The sequence below is a fragment of the Megascapheus bottae genome, chromosome 1, assembly GCF_031878675.1.
Source record: "Megascapheus bottae isolate mThoBot1 chromosome 1, mThoBot2.hap1, whole genome shotgun sequence".
NCBI lineage: Eukaryota > Metazoa > Chordata > Mammalia > Rodentia > Geomyidae > Megascapheus > Megascapheus bottae.
In genome coordinates this window covers 51,982,199-52,002,808 of record NC_143509.1, presented here as the reverse complement: position 1 = coordinate 52,002,808, position 20,610 = coordinate 51,982,199, and the positions used below count along the sequence as shown (strand labels likewise).

The window sequence follows — 20,610 nt, the reverse complement described above, 5'->3', positions numbered from 1 at the left end:
CAACTAAAAATCGCATTTGCCATAGAGTTGGAATTAGAATGATGTTGGGAACACATCTAGCCTCTTCTCATGGCCAACAACGGAGCTTTCAATGCCACTCTCCAGGAAACAGATAGCTACTTCTTGCTCAAACCCAGCTCTTTGAAGGAAAGCCTCCTATTGAACCAATAGAAGGTGGATCTCCTTGAGCAGACCCAAAAGGGAATTCCTTTTGTTGAGCTGATATCTTCTTATGCGACTCCACTTTGGTGTCTTGGAATAGCAAGTCTAAAGACAGCCACAACACAAGTATACCTAATGGCTACGAAGTGCCGGACACTGTGTCTAGTGTTGAGGATCTCTCTGGAAATGGGAGAATGTCTAATCCATTTCAGCCAGTATCAGATGGTCAGGGTGACCCAGTGACTCAGAGGTGGCTGATTTTTTACCTTTGAACCTCATTCCTAGGTAGGGGCTTTTTCTAGATGACTCTGGGTAAGAAGTTTCTGTATCTGGTCTTCATTTGTTCCCACAGGTTACTCATCAAGAATATGGAATCCTGAAGACAGCACTGAGACAGAGGGCCTGGTGTCACTTCCACCCTTTGAAAACACCCAACACGTTGTGATGCCTCTTGCTGAATGAAGAAGTGAACAGAGAAATTCTTCTTTTTTCTTTCATACGTAGAAAATATTAGATCACCTAGGTAAGATGAAAAGGCAAGAGTACTATTTGTAAATTTACCACCTAAAGACAACGGTTTGGTGTTTATCTGTACAAATACTTTTCTTGGTTTTATTTAATAGATCTATGGATATGCCATACACACACACACACACACACACACACACACACACACACACACACACACACACACACACACACACACACCCCACATGCATATACACGGATCTTTTTCCAGTGAATGCAATTTTAAGGTGAAGGTAATTATTCAAGGATATTTAATGAATGCAGATGACTTTGAAGGGCTTCCTTAAAGAAATAAGAGAGAATTAAGTAACTGAGTCATCAGCTAGGATCTGCAAATCAAATGTGTCCTTTATTTACATTCAAAGCTTGGTCATGGGCTAAGTTTTCCTAAGACTGCTTGCAGCTTAGGACTGCTGACTGGAGAGCCTTTGGGAATGTTGGAGGTAGAGCCTGGATAAGCAACAAGACTGTGCTAGTCAGACTTTTCATCCCAGCAGCAAAATATCTGCCATGCACAACGAAGTGGGGGCAGGGCTATATTTTAGCTCATGATTTCAGAGGTTTCAATCTCTCCTTCGTTCTTGGTCCTGTGGATTCTAAGGCTCATGGTGAGGCAGAGCATCATGGTGGTTGGAGCTACTCATCTCCTGGTAGAAAGGAGAAAGAGAAAGAAGGGCTGGGAATAGGGCTTCAAAGACCTACCTCCTAGTTACTACCTTGCTCCAGCTTGGGTCTGGTGGAGAGGACAGCTGGGGCAGGGAGTTACAGAAAGCAGTAAGCAAGGAGATGGAAACCAAGGGGATGAGGCTTTAGCATGGTTGGCATTGAGCTTGGCCCTTGGTACCCCAGGATGAAGGATGGCTTTGGAATTTCTACTCAGCCTACCTATTCAGCTCACTAAGAAGAAGCTAGACTTGGGGAGAGAGGAGCTCAGAGGCTTCTTCCCCAACCCCCTATGGATTGCCTCTAAAATCCCTCCCTTCCAGTACTCCCAAGATTGTTGTTTATGCAACTCTGGGGACTGGTTCTGAGCTTCTAAAGACAGATAGAAAAGTAAGTCTGATACTACCAGGCTCAGTAGGTAGAGAGAGGAGTAGAGAAAGATCTACCCATAATCCCTCAAAGAAATTATGCTATTGGAACAGACAACCTGAGCAGGAACGGTCAGGTGGGTACTCAACACAGTACAACAACATAAAACCTCAAACCAACAAGAGACATTCTGGAGTGATGGAGTTCCAAAGCATATTCTAAACTATAATACTCACTGGATAACTTAAAGCCAATTCCAAAGATCAAGTACATGAGTATACCAACGCGGAATAAAAACACAAATAGATGGAAATCAAGAGTGAAGGAAGAGTCTAGGAGCCAGGAGATCTAAGAGGTCAATAATGAGAGTTGCAGGAGAAGTAGAAAAACAAACAGAAGAAGGAAAGGGAATAATTACATAACTGGGAGACTACTACCTGAATGAAAATGACTTGAGCCTGAGCTTTAAAATAACTTGTGGGTGTCTAAAATGAAATTCACATAATCAAATCCATTCAAGTAAAATTCTTGAATGTTATAAATAAATAAATAAGCTGGGCACCAATGACTCACACATACAATCCTAGCTAATCAGAAGGTTAAGATCAAAGGATCTCAGTTTGAGGCTTGTCTGGGCAGAAAAACCTACCATCCTTCTCCAATTAACCAGCAAAAAACTGGACTGGAGGTATTAAGTGGTAGAGCACAAACTTTGAACAAAAAAGCCCAGCTAGAGCTCAAGGCCTTCAAACTCTGGTTCCTGCAAAGCAAAACAACAACAAAAAGTCTATTGTGTCTTTCAACAGAAAGAAGGAAACATCCGTTATAAAGATTAAGGAAAGAGATGGGGTTATATTTCACTTGGAGACTTGAAGAGGGGGGAAATGATGTCTGTAGCATACTACAGCCAGACAAAATATTCCTAGCTGGTCATATGTTTATCATCCATCTGAGAAAAAGAGTCCAGAAAACAACCATAAACAATCAAACAAAAACAGAACTAAAATAGTTAACTCCAAATAGGCGATGAAGAGAGAAGTTGGGGGTGGCACAAGGAGTCTGTCTCACCTTCTCATTTAGGGAATGGACTGCTCCAGGAAGGTGGCAGGCCCATGATGTCACAATTCTCTTATGCTGAAGGCAATTCCTGGTGAAGGACTGAGTCCTGAGCTATATGACCAGCTAACTCTGGGGTGGGGAAGTGGTGCATTTTACCCAGCATCCTCTACTGTGTGGGACATGGAGCCATTCATGTGAAATACATTATGTGCCATGATGTGCTGGATATATCTAACAACTGGCTGTGGGGTGGGAGAAGTAGAAAGAACTGTGATTAGTAAACTCTGTTCAGTTTTTGTTTGGATTTGGGTGTACATGTACGTGTCTGAGCAGGGTAGCAGCACCCAGGTGTGTGTGTGTGTGTGTGTGTGCGCGCGCGCGCGCGCATACGCGCGCACACACGGGTACATGTATGTACATGTGCATGTAAGGGAGCTTGGGCCCTACATAGGGATGCAAAACATTGGAGCAACAATCCTATCATCTGGGCATCTTGTTCCACAGGAGTGCTCTGAATTCTTTCTCTACTTGCCTTCTTTTCTTTTCTTGGTCATTTTTCCAACCTTCACAGCCTCCATTTCCACCCTCCATGTAATCTTCCACTGATGGGGCATTGATTCCCCAGCCCAGAAGAAATCTCAAATATGTGTCCACATGGAGCCACTGAGGCTATCAGAACAAGAAGCTACTGGCTGAAGTCCAGTGTGACAGGCATCAAGGAATGGCAAAACGTGTGTGAATATTTCCAGCCAGGAGATATTGATGACTTTGCAGAAGATATGTCTCTGTTGTCTCTATCTCCCGTGGGACATCGTTTGTTGACTTTGCTCATATGTGATACTTTTGTGTTATAAATATTAATTATGTTTATTCCAAAAGAAGACATTCCTCTACTCTGGAACTTTCAGACTAACAGACTAACTTCAAGGAAAACAGTAGACCTAAGGGAGCGGCTTTGTAGTTTGGGGGACCTTGTGGGTGAGGCCTGCCTTAGACATATTTCCCAACTTCTTTTATTCAGGGTTAAATAAAGAGAGAAAAGGAGAACTTCTGGAATTTTTTTTAAAGAAAAAACAAAACTCGATCTACTGAGAAATTATTTTATATATTAGGATCCTGTTAATTCAGAGTATGGAGAAAAGTAGATCTGGGAAGGAGGCAGGCGGTCTCCATCTCATTGCCTCCAAAGAAAGGTAGAGTAAGTAGATCAAGTAGAACAAGTTAGGCAGGCAGAAATGTTGATATGGCTAGGAAACTGTTTCTTTGGCTTTCCAGCAAATAAAGTATTGGAATGCTCTGATGAAATCCATGAGTTTTCGAATCATACAAATGGAATGTGCAGGAACTTTCTTGACAATACTTGTTGATTATGCTGGTATGACTAGTAAAGCTATGAATTCTAAGTATGTGTGAGACATAAAAATCTCTTTTCTCCAGGCTTCAAATTTTCTGTTATCCAATGATTAGATTTCTTCAACAGTCTTCAGACTTTTCGTGTGTGTGTGTGTGTGTGTGTGTGTGTGTGTGTGTGTGTTTGTGTGTGTATGATCTGTATTTGTACTGAATCTTAAATTTAAGCAGGGCACGGTAGCTCACACCTATAATCCTAGCTACTCAAGAGGCCTAGAGGGCCAGTTAGCCCTGGCACTAAAAGACATTTATCTCTACTTAGGGGTAGGACAGTAGCCTTAAGCTGAAGAGCTCAGGGACAACGCCCAGGCCCAGAGTTCAAGTTCCATGACCTCTTAAAAAAAAAAAATTAAGGGCCTAGTGGTAGAGTGCTTACGTAGCACGCACGAAGATCGGGGTTCAATTCCTCGGTACCACATACCTTCAAAAAAGCCAGAAGTGATGCTGAGGCTCAAGTGGTAGAGCTCTAGCTTTGAGAAAGTCCAAGGACAGTGCTCAGGCCCTGAGCTCAAGCCCAGTACTGGAAAAAAAATGTAAGCCCCCAAACCTGTCTCTTGACTGTATCTCATAACTGCACAAGGTTTGACTGTGTCTGTCTTTGCTCTCCTCATGTCCCTCACCTCCTGTCCACCTTAACTACTCCCACTTCCCCACCGGAGGAGATAGGTATAAAACCCAGGCCCTGCAGATTGAATCCAGGGCCTTGTGCATGACAAGCATGTGCTCTGCCACTGAGGTACATCCTTAGTGTATTAAGTAAAATGAAAAGAATATCTCTGTTAGATATTCTCTATCTTCCACCTTGAACACAGACATCCTCTACTTTAAGCTTCCATTTCTAGTACCTTTTGTGGAGCTTGCCCTTCTTTTCTCCAAGCTATAGAGTTTTTGCCTATCGGACTCCAGTGGCATTTACAGATCATTCTATTGAACTGTTAGCTTATCCAGTTCTTTTTATGTGGAAGGAGTTCTTCTGACCAGAATGATGAATTCATTGTCATAATTCATTTGTTTTCAGACTTCTGGAAGCCCTCGTGCCACATTCACCCTTCACACTATCTAGTACATGCATGTGACAGCTAAATGTCCAGACATGAATCTTCCCACCAATCTAGAGTTCTGGTATAGCACGCAAGTGAATAGAAATTAGGAAATTATGCATAATTATGAATGTTATATGGTTGCAGTTTAAAAATATGGAAACACATGCCAGTGTAAATTTACCTGTAGTTTCACAGTAGTAAATATTGTAGCATATTTCTTTTATTGTTCTTTTCTCTCAGTTAGCTGTTAAAGATCAAACCCAGACACTAAATGTGCTACAGAAACCCTCTACCGCTGATCTATAACCTCAGCCTAACATTTTAGTAGATCTTCTCAAATTTCTTTTATCTATGTTTCTATTTACTTAATTTGGAAAATTCATGTGATAAGTTTTGTGCTTTTTCAAAATTTTGTTTGTATAGAACTGTGAACTTTTGGGGCCGGGAGTTTGGCCTAGTGGTAGAGTGCTTGCCTAGCATGCACGAAGACACAGGTTTGATTCCTCAGTACCACATACATAGAAAAAAGCCGGAAGTGGTGCTGAAACTCAAGTGGTAGAGCTCTAGCCTTGAGAAAGTCCAAGGACAGTGCTCAGGCCCTGAGCCCAAGCCCAGGACTGGCAAAAAAAAAAAAACTGTGAATTTTTATGTAATTGTAAAAAGCAATACAGAAATTTTGTAAACTCTTCACCCACTGGTAACATCTTGTATAATATAATATCCCAACCAGGAAATCAACATTTATAAGATCCAGTGACCTTGTTCAGATTCCCTGAGCTTTTGTGCTGAAGCTTAGTGCTTTATCACTTGAGTCAGCTCCACTTCCAGCTTTGGGGAGTTAATTGGAGATAAGAGTCTCATGGACTTTCCTGCCAGGCTGGCTTTGAACTGTGATCCTCAGATCTTAGCCTCCCTAGTAGCTGGAGTTACAGGTGGTATATGGCAGACTTCGCTGGTTTTATGTGCACATGAGGATGTGTGGATGCAGCTTTTGTGTGTGAGATGTTATCACATGTACAGATTCAGGTAACTACCTCCACCAGAGATAATTGAGAGACCTAACAGCGATAGCCACAGGTTTTCTCTGTGAGAGGAGATACCATTTTCCTAGCACAGTTGTTTTCTTTAGTTCATCTTGCCTTCCTAACTTCTGCCAACCACTAATATTTTCTAAGAATATTTACATTCCCCATACCATTATCACTTTTTGGGGGGAGAGGGAGGGGAGGATCATGGGGCTTAGACTCTGGACCTGGGTGGTGTCTCTGAGCTCTTCAGCTCTACCACTTTGAGCCACAGCACTACTTCTGGTTTTCTAGTAATTAATTGGAGATAAGAGTCTCTCAGTCGGGCCGGAAGTTTGGCCTAGTGGTTAAAGTGCTTGCCTAGCATGCATGAAGACCCAGGTTCGATTCCTCGGTACCACATACATAGAAAAAAGCCAGAAGTGGTGCTGAGGCTCAAGTGGTAGAGCTCTAGCCTTGAGAAAGTCCAAGGACAGTGCTCAGGCCCTGAGCTCAAGCCCAGGACTGGCGGAAAAAAAAAAAAAAAAGAGTCTCTCAGTCTTTAGTGCCTGGGCTGGCTTTGAACCAAGATCCTTAGATCTCAACCTCCTGAGTAGCTAAGATTACAGGTATGAGCCACCATGCCCGGCTTTATGATCACTTTTGAAAGGATAATTTAAGTATCTGTCTAGTATTCCACCACATTGATGAGCTTCCATTCTTCTACCAGTTCCCTTATTAGAGGCTGAAGTTAATGTTGAGCTTTCCACTATTATGAAATCATTGTAATGAGATTTTTTTTATTTTATTTTATTTATTTTATTTTTTTTTTGCCAGTCCTGGGCTTGAGCTCAGGGCCTGAGCACTGTCCTTGGATTTTCTCAAGGCTAGAGCTCTACCACTTGAGCCTCAGCACCACTTCCGGCTTTTTGCTATGTATGTGGTACCGAGGAATCGAACCCGGGTCTTCGTGCATGCCAGGCAAGCACTTTAACCACTAGGCCAAACTCCCGGCCCTGTAATGAGATTTTTTAAATACAGTTGTCTACAGATCACCATGCCTACATCCCTGATTATTTCTCTTTGATGTATTTGTGGAATTTTACATTATCACCCAGAAAGCATGGGACTTGTACAGTTGTTGGTTTGTATTAACCAAATTGCTGTCAGAAAGGATGAATTTTCAAGTTCCGTCAGCAGAGTCCTGATTCATGATTCCTAGGCTCACATTCTTTTTTTTTTCCACCCCCCCCCCCCAGTTGTGGGACTTGAACTCTGGGCCTGGGCCCTGTCCCTGAATGTTTCAGCTCAAGGCTACCAACCGACTCTTTGAGCCACAGTGCCATTTCCAGTTTTCTGATGGTTAAATGGAGATAAGAGTCTCACGAGCTTTAGTGCCAGGGCTGGCTTTGGATCCTCAGATCACAGCCTCCTAACTAGCTAGGATTATAGGCAAGAGACACCACACTTGCTCTCTTCATTTTTCTGGAATCAATATTTACAAATACGATTGGGGTATGTAGAGTTTAATTTTGTACTTCTATATTTCCTTCCCCCCTCCTATTCCTCCCGCCCTCCCATTCCTCCTTCCCTCCCATTCCTTCCGTCCCTCCCATTCCTCCCTCCCTCCCTTCCTTCCTTTCTTTCTCCAGTCCTGAGGCTTGAATTCAGAGCCTGGGCACTGTCCTTGGGCTTTTTCAAGGCTAACACTCTACCTCTGGAGTCGCAGCACCATTTCTGGCTTTTTCTTTGTATGTAGTACTGAGGAATCGAACCCAGGGCTCTGTGCATGCTAGGCAAGCAATCTACCACTAGGCCACGCTCCTGGCCTCTATATTTCTTTAATCATTAGCACACTTAAACAGTTTTGTGTATTTATTGGCAATTTGTCCATTTTATTCTGAATCTGCATTTTTTTACTATTTCAGTATCAGTTGCTATTTTGCCCGTGGATGTGCTCTGGAGTAACCAGTGAAGAATCTAAAAACCCTGTTGAGTTAACTGCATCTGTAGTCTCCTCAGAAGGAGAACATCCTGAGGAGTGGAGGGCAGCCAGTACCCTGAAGACTTCTATTAGGAAGGACTGCCCTTCATTTCTTTTTGTGGAGGATGCACAAGGGGTGGCAGGTGTAGCGTTGTCTTCTGCTGACTTGCTTTCCATTCAGGGTGTCCTTTGTGCCGAAAGGCATCTGCAGGCCTAGCAAAAGCGATGATTATGCCGCCAGCAGAAACAGATGCATGGCCTATGTTTGCAAGAGAGTGAGAAGGCCACAGCACAGTTGTAGTCAGCCCAAGTGTAGAATTTTCTCCAATCTTTCCCCTTCCCCTCCTTTTTACTTTTTATAGTTCTGAGGTATCAGGAATGACTTTCCTCCTTAGACTATGTGCATCCTTTGAGAAGTCCCTGTTCTGCTTATTTCCCCAGGTAACATAAATTTTTGAAAGAATTGAAGGCATAAAGACTCTTTTTTCCTTTTTTTTTTGAAATCTATCCATCAGATACACACTAAGGACTCATCCTAGAAGGTGTTGATCGATCTTGTAAAATAGATTTCAACAATATTCTCCTTGTGGATGTTAGCATTTTCCTGATTTTATGAACAAAGTCTGCTTTGTTTTTCTGATGAACAATTTACTCAAGGTCAACAGCCAGTAAAGCATCAGTACAAAAACTTAGGCCTAGTTCTGCTAACACCCAAAGTACATACTCCAGTCTCTACTCCTTGGATAGTTAACTAATTGTTGTCATTGAAAAACTGTAGTTATAGAGTGTTGTGATCAGAAAGCTCACAGCAGACCCAAAAGGCAGGCATGCAGAGGACAGGGTTATTTGCCAAAACATTGGATTATGATACTGGGAGAGTCAGCAAGTTGTTGAATGAAAGATAATCCTTAACAGGGGCCAGGGCAATCATTTCCTAAACAAAATGGCAAAAGGGAAATTGGGCCATTGGCATAGAAAGACAAAGAAGAGGAGCATCAAGAAGAATCAAGGTGTTTTCTTTCCTTTCTCAACCATTTTGAGGTGGTCTGTTTCAAGTTAATTATAAAAAGTCTGCAGAGTTTTTAAAAAGTTTTCCCTCTTCCTTCAGAAGAGGAAAAATAGGCCCTGAGAGATGGAAGGATATTGTTATGAGGCTCTATCAGGTATAGAAATGAGGACTCAGGCATGTGAGAAATAAGCCTTAGGCAAGGTATAGCTTGGTCAGCAGTATATATTGGCCAACAATACATACATACATAAATATATATGTCTATATACATATATTTTTCTTGCTTTCAGATGACAGCTCCTCTCTCAATGTGTGTGGTGACTGGTTCCTTTTGACTGAACTCATTATTACGATGGTACATAACGCTCTTAAGAAGTGGGGCTTATCAAGCTAGACAGGAAACTTCATGAGACTCTTATTTCCATTTAATGGGCAAAGAGCCAAAAGTAGAGGTATGGCTCAAGTGGCAGAGGAATCAACCTTTGGCAAAAAAGCTAAGGGAGAGAGTGAGGCCCTGAGTTCAAGCCCCATTACTAGCATTACAAAAGAAAAGAAAAGAAAAGAAAAGAATAAAGAACTTGGGCCAGACGCAGTGGCTCATTCCTGAAATCCTTCCTAGCTACTCAGGAGGTTGAGATCTGAGGATCAAGGTTTAAAGCCAGCTTGGGCAGAAAAGGACCTGAGACTCTTATCTCCAATTAACCTCTAGAAAAAAGGAGGCAGGGCTTGGCTAAAGGTTAGGATAGTAGCCTTGAGCTGAAGCGCTCAGGGAGAGTGCCCAGGCAGAGTTCAAGCCCCATGACCCACCAAAAAAAAAAAGAATGAAGAACTTGGACCTGGGTGAGGAAACTTGCTTTATGGATTTTTGTGGATCAGATATCAAAGACCATGGCTTTCACAAGAGGTAAGTAATGTTTCAAGGCACAACCTTACCATGAAAGAGACACTCAGATATTTCCTATCATCTTCTCTTTGAAGTTAGCACAAAAGATGCTAGCTCTCATTTAATTGATTTCTCAATCTATTAATGAATCACTTCATTAAGGGGTCATGACTTATTGAGTGAAAACAAATCACTGTGCTGAGCTGCACCATGAAGCAAGGACACAGAGAGCCTGCAGGCGTCATGGCCTGGCCCTCTGTAGGATTCGTAGCATGGAAGTTGCAGGGAGAATTGTTTTTCCTTGGAGAAGAGATTTTTTTCAAAAGCAATGTTTTAATTCCATCCGTTTAGCTGGGGCGCGCCTGGGATTGTCTGCTATAGAAGTCTATAAGTACAGGGTTAGAAATCCATGTGGAAGTATGTGTAGAAGTTTCTAGAGTAGCACTCAGAGCTCAGTCTGACTTTGTTTGAGGTAGAGTACCATCTCTCACCAGCTTCCCAGGACCTCTGGGTTGTACACACAGAGAACACCAGGATTTTCTTGTTTGCCCCTTACTCCTTCCTATTTGACTGAACTTTCAGAGGAACTGTTTGCCTTTGGTTGCACATCCTGAATCAGAAGCAGGATGCTGCTGACACAGAAAATCTGCTTCCACCCTTGCCTGAAATAACTGTACAGGGAAGTAGGGCTCCCCCCCCTCCAGCCTTAAAGGAAGAGCCTCATAGTTTATTGTGTGCTGGCAATACATCTGAAGTCAATTCATTCATTCACAGTAAAGCCAAGGAGGGCTGAACAGGGAATACAGTGTGAGATTAAAACACCTCATTAAAAGGAACACTTTGTCCCACTGACACCAGAATGGAGGCTGACTTATTTGTCAGCTAGAGGCCAGCTGCCTTTCTGTGAGAATGAACAAGGTATATCGCTGCCCCCTCAGCTCTGTGATGGGTGCATAGTAGTCTTCTATGATTGCAATAGATTATTATGAACTTGTTGGCTTGAGACAGCAGAACTTTATTTCTTTGTAGTACAAAAGACCAGAAATCTGTAGTGGAGGTGTTTGGGGACAATGGTTCGTTGGAAGGCTCTGAGTGAGAACCCTTGCCTTTTGGATCTAGCTTCTGGTCGCTCTAGGTATTCCTTGGCTTATGAACATGCCATTCCAGTTTCTGCCTCTGTCTTCCCTAAACTTTTCCTCTGTGTGTCTTGATACTTATGGACTTAGGGCTGATCTTCCCTGAAGAACCTTAACTTGATTTCATCTGCAAAGATTTTTTTTCCCCCCAAATGAGATTTCACATGTACTGAGTTGGGTCTTTTCAAGGGACCAATGCTCAACACACAACATGGAAGATCACTAGATAACAAAGGGTCAGGCCCTCGTTCCTCAGAAGCTCAGAATAGGCAGAGATAATGATGTGTAAAAAAAAGAAAACGTGGGGCCGGGAGTTTGGCCTAGTGGTAGAGTGCTTGCCTAGCATTCATGAAGACCCGGGTTCAATTCCTCGGTACCGCATACATAGAAAAAAGCCGGAAGTGGTGCTGAGGCTCAAGTGGTAGAGCTCTAGCCTTGAGAAAGTCCAAGGACAGTGCTCAGGCCCTGAGCTCAAGCCCAGGACTGGCAAAATAAATAAATAAATAAATAAATAAATAAATAAATAAAATAAAAAATAAATGTCCTCAATTGAGGTATGTAAGAATGTGTGTGTTGGGAACTGATACAGAGATTGTAGTAGGGAGTTGAAAAAGGTATTTAAAAAAAAAAAACTGGCATGCAGAATGGACCACAGAAAGCCAAGAGGCTAGAACACTTCTAGTCTGAATGAAGGGAACTAACACTGGCTCAGGCAGATGCACTAAGTCGGCTGGAGGTCATGATGTTGATCACCTTCAGGTTTGTGGGAGTTGGCAGGGAACTGAAAGATGGCTGAAGCCATGGTTGAGATTATTTTAGTAGGAATATTGCTGGGGGGTGAGGAGCTGGATGCCATGAAATAGGTCATTCATTGGCTGTCTCTGTGGCAGAGACTGGAAAAGAAGAACATTTGTGTTCTTTTCCGAATCCAGTGGCATAGGTTGTCTGCCCATCTCAAATCGAATGTCCCTGTGGATCCACCACAGGCTAGGGCAGCCCCCACCCTGAGGTCTCCCTAACCATAGCCTTCAAAGCACGTTTTGTTGTTGGTGGTGGTAGTGGTAGTTGCAGGGCTTAAACTCAGGGCCTGGGTGCTATCCTGAGCCCCTTTGTTTTCAAGGCTAGCATTTACCACTTGAGACACAGTACCACTTCTGGCTTGTGAGTAGTTAATTGGAGATGAGAGGCTCTCGGGGGACTTTACCAGGTTGACTTCAAACTGCCATCCTCAGATTGCAGCCTCCTGAATAGCTAGGAGTATAGGTGTGAACCACTGATGCCTGGCTTAAGGCATGTTTTATCTCTGTCTTGGTGTGGTAAGGGAAGCCAGCTATTTACTGCCTGAAGATGTGAAAGGCAGACAAGACAAAAAAGTTTCACTCAATTCTTTTTGTAGTTTTTTTTTAAATTATTTATTTTTGGTCAGTCATGGGCCTTAAACTCTAGGCCTGGGTGCTGTCCCTGAGCTCTTCAACTTTCTTGCCCTGGCAGGCTTTGAACCACAATCCTCAGATCTCAGTTTCCTGAGTGGCGATGATTACAGGCTTGAGCCACCAGCACCCAGCTTCTTTTTTAATTTTCTACAGAAAATCATTTGACGTTCTTCACTTTCTGGGGAGAAGCATTCACATTGGTTTCCCAGTCTTTATATTAAATTTGGTGCCATAAATAAATGATTTTAGGATTTGGGATGATGGAGGTACACACTTGGAAATCTGGAAATTTCTAAGTTACAGCTTAAGTTAAAATATTTCTGCTCACTATCCACAGGTGCACGTTGTTTGACGCCATTGAACTGCTGCCTTAAATACCTAAGAAAACTTTTCAAAAAAGGTTTTTGGTTATGAAGAAGGAACTAGGACAAAGCTGACCTCAGCTATGCCCAGGGTACATGCTTTACCCTGTGCCTCCTTACTCTTTTAAGCTCCCACTGAGCAGGGGTGGTGAGGGGAGAGGAGGGAAAGGAAGAAGAGAACAAGGAGGAGGAGAAAAGGGAGGAGGAGAAGGGGGAGGAGGATGAGGGGAAGGAAGAGAAAAAAAAGGGGGAAAAGGAAGGAGACAAAGAAAGGAGAAGGAGGAAGGAAGGTTAGGAAGGGGGAGGGAGAGGAATATTAGGGCACACATATGTTTATTAATATGTCCGCGGTCATGCAGCTCTGCTAGAGGACTGAAATGTGAACAAAGGGAGCTCAGTCCCCTCTGTGGAATCTTGACATCTCGTTTGCAATGCCTTGCTCTTAGCAACACCCCCATCAGATGTTTCTGTGACGACATGTATGAAATGCCTGGGAAAGCCTTGCTTAATATTGACCACAGGCGTGGCTGCCCAGGTCATTAGAGGAATGTGACACATAGTGCTGCTGGGGTTGAGAAAATGCACTTGCTTAGAAAAGAGATGTGGTATCCTTATCTGATCCTCTGAGAGGATAGCTTTAAAATCCATGTCTGAATAACCTCATGGAAAAAGGCTTGGCCTGGTGAAAGGTTTCTGCTGTTCATGGTTCCAATCAGCTGCCGAGGCTGCGTTGCAGCCAGGTGGATGACTCTGCTCCAATCTGTGAGAGAGTGAAGCATGAGGGTGTTACCAGGAATTGAGACCTGGATGGGCTTGCCGGCTGGGCATCCAGCCGAGTCACACCCAAATGGTGGGCGCTTGCCAGCTTCAAGGCTAAGCTACTGCCTGAGAGGCTGGGCAGGGCTGAGGCAGCTCTGTGCTTGCTGATTCTCTCCTCTCCCAGGGCAACAGCCTGACTGTGGTCATGATGAAAAGGCTCCTGAGTCAGCGGGCCTGCCAGTGCCCCAGGGTGTGGCTGCCTGATCCTTTGGGCCCCCACACAGATGTCTCTTCATTTCAGAGAGTGACACTGCGCCATCACAGGTTCAGCGCTGGAGGTATAGAACAGATACTGTTAAATTGCCAGAAAGTCTCAGTTTTTGAGGACTGGCCACTGGCTCTTGCGATACTCATCATGTGTAAGAGTGGATATTTTAAGGCTATCACTGTGCCAGGACATGGCTCAAATAATAAATAAACAACAACAAAAAAAGTCAGGGGGGGCTGGGAGTTTGGCCTAGTGGTAGAGTGCTTGCCTAGCATGTACGAAGACCCGGGTTCGATTCCTCGGTACCCCATATACATAGCTGGAAGTGGTGCTGAGGCTCAAGTGGTAGAGTGCTAGCCTTGAGAACATCCAAGGACAGTGCTCAAGCCCTGAGCTCAAGCCTGGACTGGAAAAAAAAAATCCGAGGTTTTTCCTATTTGTTGTATACATTTGATCTTGTTGGGTCTTCTTGCTATTTTTCTATTTGAAGGCTCCTGTCCAGAGGCAGCTTTAGGGGGAGGAGTTTGTTGCTTTTTAAGAACTATGGATGGATTTTGAGGTACTAGAGTGTTCTCCAAGAAGTAAGGGAGAGCCTGTCAGGGAGCAGGTGGTGGTAACCTTGTGATTCAGTACCCTGACTGGTGTGAGAGTTGCCCTCCACGTGAGCTCTCCTGCTTTGGGGTATATCTGGGGGATGAGGAGCTCCTTGGGAGGATGAAGAATTGTATATAGACAGAATTAGAGATGAGGGAGAGGCCCTGATGAGGTCATCATCAAAGTCAATCCAGAGTGAGAGTGGAGAAAAGGGAGGAGCCAAGGGTGGTGGGAGGAATGACAGGTGGAGGGGCAGGGGAGATAGGGGGCAAGGAAGACAGGGAGGGGCCTAGGGTGGTGGGAGGAGCAAACGGTGATGAAAGGCAAAGGATGGTAAGAGGAATAAAGGATGGTGGAAGGGACAAAGGACAGTGGGAGGGACAAAGGGTGATGCTAGCCCAGGCTTTAATACGTGTGTTATGGACTCCTGTCAAGTCAGAAGCAATGTGTAGTTTCAGTTCATTTTGAGAACCAGGAGACAAGGAGTTGGTTTCCATACACCTGAAGTACTGACCAGAGTGCAGCACTGCTGTCCTCTGTGTGTGGAGACATAGCTTTAGTTTCATCAGAACCGTCTGGTGATGGCTGCCCTGTGGTGAGCAGGAGGGTGTTAGGCCCCACGGGTTCTGTTCTTCAACCCCCCCACCCCACCCCACCCCCACCCTCCGCTATAGTATGCTCCTAGAGTCTCATCTTGGAAAGCAACAGGCTGGAATTCATGTCACGGAAAGTAAAGGGACTAGGGATGTTTACTTTAAGACATTAGACCTGTCTTCATAAAACCGATGATCTGTCACAAAGGAGAGTTGACATTCTTAAATAACTTTCCTCCATTCCTCCACCCCTTGCCCCCCCCCCTCACATTTTTTCCCACTCTCCACGGAAGAGTTTTGCTGAATGTAAGAAAGGAGTTTGTGGTAAAGTTACCTGAAAATGGAAAAGCAGAACCTGGTTGGACATAATGGCCAGACAGTATGGAGGCATTCAGCGACAGGTAGTGGCTGATGGAGATAGCCAAGTCCTAGAGCTGGCCATCTCAACGGGTGATGTGATTTCAGGCAGTCAGCAAGGGTCTGGGAGGAGCCTCAATGATGAAAATACCCTGTAGGGCTGTTGGGTTGGCTCTTGTTCCACAGAACCACACCTGTGGGATGCTGTCAAGTTCTTCTTCCCTCCCAGTTTGCTGGAGGGAAAGAAAGCCCAACACATTTGTCATCCTGGATTCTGATGAGCTCTTCTTTTCATCTTTCCTCTTCCTTCTTCATTTCACCTTGTTGCTTTTGGCATGAGAGAGTTTTGTGTGGATGGGTTCATAACAATGTCCCTTTGCTTTGAGAAGCATGTGGAATACTCGGGGGATATTTTTATAAATTGGGGGTTGTATTTTTTTTGGCTGCAAATTAACCGTATCACTGCAAAAATACAGCTTAGTTTATTCAGATTTCTATCTTGAAGATGTTCTGCCTCACGGACCATTCCTATTTCCTTGAACCAGATCTTTCTTGGCTGACAGGGACTTCAGGATTACCTATAGCTCTGTGTTTTTTTATTGTCAAGGCTTCAGGGCCTTCCCTCACCTCCTAAAGATTGTCATTCTCCTTTTTCTTTTTCTCAACTTAAATCCTTGTCTCCTCCCAATTCTTCCTTTTTAGAAGTCCCTAGTTTCCATGTTGAAGATACTCAGGTGTTCTCTTACTTCTTAAAGGGACCTGTATAAGAAAAAGGTATTTGATGCACATATTCAGTTCTCTTGAAAATGGCTTGACTCTCTTAGGAGAAGAGTAAACAAGAACATAGATTTCCATGCTTCATCTTGACTATAAGGACTCTCAGATTCCTACACCTTGATCATTCTTTTCAGACTCCATCATAAAGACATTTTCCTGATTTCATTCATTTCTAGTCTCTCTACCACTTTGAGCCACAGCACCACTTCCTGTTTTCTTGTGGTTAAGTGGAGATAAGACTGTCACATACTTTGCTGCTTGGGCTGGCTTTGAACCTTGATCCTCAGATCTCAGCCTCCTGAGTAGCAAAGATTACAAGTGTGATCCAGCGGTGCCAGGCTCATTTTAGTCCTAAGATGCTAGAGACTGAGGAAAATTAAGCCATGAATGCGACTATGTATGTTCTGGGCTATTCCAAGATTTCACGTTGACTAGTGACAGACCTTGGGGTAGGCACTTAAGGGAAAGAAATACTTTGAAAGCATTTTTCCTCAGCATTCAGAGTTTTATGGTGGCAACTATGCAGTAGCCCAGTCGTCTAATACAGGGTATAGTAGGTAATGGAGGAGGCTTGACTTGAGCTTAGGTAGAGATGAGTTTTCTAGGTGTTCTCAACTAGAGAAGGAGGCATCACAGAGATTTTACAGTACCTGAGGAAGACTTTGCTGGAGGACAGAGGGTTAAGGACAAAACAAGGTGTTAGGAAAAGCAAGCGATCATGAGAATATAGCCTGCTTAAAAACCAAAGAGAAGCTAGGCATTGGTGTCTCACACCTATAATCCTAGCTACTCAGACTGCTGAGATCTGAGGATTGCAGTTCAAAGCCAGCCTGGGCAGGAAAGTCTGTGCAACTCATTTCCAGGGAACTAAAAAAGCCAGAAGTACAGCTGTGTCTCAATGGATAGAATGACAGCCTTGAGTGGAAAAAAAACTAAGAGACACCAGAAGTGGCACTGTGGCTCAAGTGGTAGACCACTAACCTTGGGCACAAAGAGGTTCAGGGACAGTGCCTAGATCTTGAGTTCAAGCCCCCAGACTGGCAATTAAAAACATACAAAAGATTAAAAGCTAAGAGATAGTGCTAGGCCCCAAGTTCAAGTACTGGCACAAAACAACAACAAAGAGCCATAAAGCATGAGCAGATATAATGGAAAGGGTAGAAAGGAGGGAGGAAGAAAAGTTAGGAATTCTCTTAGAGTTCACTCAGTGGAGAGCCTGGGGTATGGTGTGAAGTTCAAGGTCTGTGGATGAGAATCATCAGATTCCTCCACCACCTCCTCCCTACACCTTCACCTTTTTGTGGGACTATTCTGCCCAAGGATGAATTGATTCCTCCTCACTGGAAGATGCTCTGAAAGAGCACATGTCCCCATCACATGTCCCTATCAGGCTGCAATGTGGAAACCAAAGATACCAGGCCATGCCTTTGGAAGAATTTGTGATAATCCAGTGTCCATGAGACCACAAGCACCTGTCTCATGGAGTACATGCCAGCAGCAATGGCAGGTGCTTTACTGGTACCCACACATCATCTGGCTTGAGTCCCAGTCCCTGTGATTATCCATCATCTTCCTTACCAGAACTTATGCTCAGTTATTTCATTGATTGCTATTACAGTAGCCAAACTCTCAACCCCTATGTCCTCATGCCACAGATATGGCAGCTTGGATGAGCAGAGCCTCAGGCACCAGTAGAAAGAATCAAGAGGTTCCCCATGTCTCAGCCGAGTTGGCATTGGGCTTACCATTCCTTTAGTTTGTAGCAGAGTCTTCACTGCCGTTCTCACTGGAGTTCTAGATGAGTTGGGCTGAGGAGGTCTGCCCTGTGCCAGTGTGAACTCAAGGCTCCCTGCTTCTCTGTGGGAGTCTATTGACACGTTCCAGCAGGCTTCTGGCTGCATTTTGATGGATTCCTGTATTACCTCACCCCGGTGACTATCTGCTGGTGTCATCCCGTGGATCTGAGGAAGCTTTGCATCTCTTCAGGCTTCCATTCCCAGAAACCCAGCCCTGCCCTCTGGGCCTTGCTTCTGAAGGTTTAGAGTAGTGTGTGTGTGTGTGTGTGTGTGTGTGTGTGTGTGTGTGTGTGTGTGTCCTAGGTGTCTAGAAGAATAAAGATCTCATGAAGGCCAAACACCTTTGGGGAAACCTGAACTGAAAAGCACGAACTGGTTTGCCTTCAGGCCTTCTTTGCCTCTTGAATTTGCTGATAAATCTTGTGACTGCAAGACCAGGAAGCTTTGAACAGCCCACGTCCATTCAACCAGGCTCCTCTATTCCTTGTCCTTGTGGCTATTTCTCTTCTGGGAAGAAAGAAACTCGGCAGGCATCTGGCCTTGTCTGGAGTTCATTCTGAGGGCAGGTAGACTTGATCTCCTGGACTTTGGGGAGATTTATAATTGGGGACAACAATGTGTAATGTTGGCCGAGGGCAGTTCCAGCTTGCATGTTCCCCAAGAGCCCTCCCTTTCTTCTTCTCAAAAGTGTCCTGGTTAGAAGTATACATGACATGATCTTGACCAACATCTCCCTCAGACCCCAGGGGCCAGCCATTTGACATTTTGAAACCCGAAGGTTGGCTCACTGTTTAGACTTTGCTCATGCCAGTAACACAGCCGGATGTCATCTTGTGCCTCACTTGCTTGTTCCCTGACAATCTCTGATATTTGCCACTGGGCCCTGAATTCCTTCCTCTTTATTCTGGTGTCATCATCAGCCTAGCCAAAATGGCTCATCTTCTCAAAAGTCATCGTGCAAGAGGCCAAAGGATCCGGTGCTGCTCTGTCTGTGGAAGGTGTTTCTTCACAATGCTTTCTCTGGCCATGGCATTTCAGAACCTTCTTTGTTCTTGAACTTTTGGGTTCTGAGAGTCTGCTGCTCTGTAGCTGAATTGTTGCTGCCCTGCCTTCTTCTTGTTCCCTTGTCTCTTTTTTATTCTGCTTCTGAAACAGCCATCTCCTTGTGGCACACGCTGTGAGGAATTTAGCTTAGAAAATATCAGGAAACCATCCTCATTTAGAGAAAAGCCAAGAGTGCAAGACAGGGGCCAAGGAATGATGAATTAGAGGATTGTGAGGTTTTGGAGGAAGATAAATGATTCCGAAAATTTCTTGCTGGTGCTCCTTCCCTCCCTTCCTCCCTTCCTTTCTTCCTTCTTTCCTTCCTTTCTTCCTTCCTTCTTTCCTCCTTTCCTTCCTTCCTCTCTTCCTCCCTCCCTTTCTCCTTTTTCTTTCTTTTTTATTTTTGAGATGCAATGAATAACCTATTGTGCTCACGTTTAACTATCATCCAGTCACTTTTTTTTAATCCTCCTGCTGACAATTTCATTTTCAAAATGTGGATATTTGGTTTCCCAGGATTCTTTTACATGGAGGATTTCTTAGTTTCAGAGCTTTTAAAGTCGAAGGATTTGGTAAAGAAATGTTTTCCTTTTTATTTGACAAGAGAGAAGAGTGAGAATTGTCTTCTATATATGCAAAAATAACCCCTTCCAATCAGTTAGAAACACCAAGAAAAACGATCGGCCAGGTTTTTGGCATCTACATTACTATGGCTGTTTTGGACCTGAACCCTATGTACCTGATTCTTATCTGGTTGTAAATGTCTTGAGTAATAGTTTCCAGTGCTCCTTCATGAATGTTTTGTTTATGATGCTTGCATATGTCTGGGATGTATGCTTAAAATCTCTTTCTGCAAATGAACAAAGGAGCTGTTTTGCCTTTTAAGTTTAATCATCAAAAAGTTGCTCATATTATAGATCTTAAAAATTGTCCCTCTCGCTAGGTGCGGTGGCTCATGCCTGTAATCCTAGCTACTCAGGAGGCTGAAATCTGAGGATCAAGGTTCAAAGCCAGCCCCAGCACAAAAGGATCAGAGACTCTTATCTCCAATTAACCTCTAGAAAATGGGAAGTGGGGCTTGGCTCAAGGGTAGAGTGGCAGCCTTGAGCTGAAGAGCTCAGGGACAGCACCCAGGCCAAGTTCAAGCTCAGTGACCCACAAAAGATCAAAAACAAAAAACAAAAAACTGTCCCTCTCTTGATGAACCATTTTTGAGTTTTAGCCTTTTCTACCCCTCCTCCGTCCCTCTCATTGCAGTTTTATTTTGCCTATGGAGTTATAAATGACTTCACCACTAATGGTAGATGTTTGTATCTACACACAAATATGACAGTCTCAAATTAATTTTTAATACCATAGCTCTCAGCTGATTTGCCT

General features: G+C 43.9%; 1 long non-coding RNA gene across 3 annotated transcripts in view; it reads left to right on the top strand.

Annotated features, from left to right (window-relative positions):
* The window catches only part of LOC150069141 (uncharacterized), a 53,114-nt gene that overhangs the window by 6,813 nt on the left and 25,691 nt on the right, over positions 1-20,610 (top strand). The window contains exons 2-3 of one of the 3 annotated variants that reach the window (XR_016535274.1): positions 515-685; positions 8,167-8,353. This is a non-coding gene — a long non-coding RNA (uncharacterized LOC150069141). Of the gene's footprint in view, positions 1-514; positions 686-3,352; positions 3,808-8,166; positions 8,354-20,610 lie in introns of those variants that run through there. The other 2 variants (XR_016535276.1, XR_016535275.1) reach the window with 2 other exon arrangements.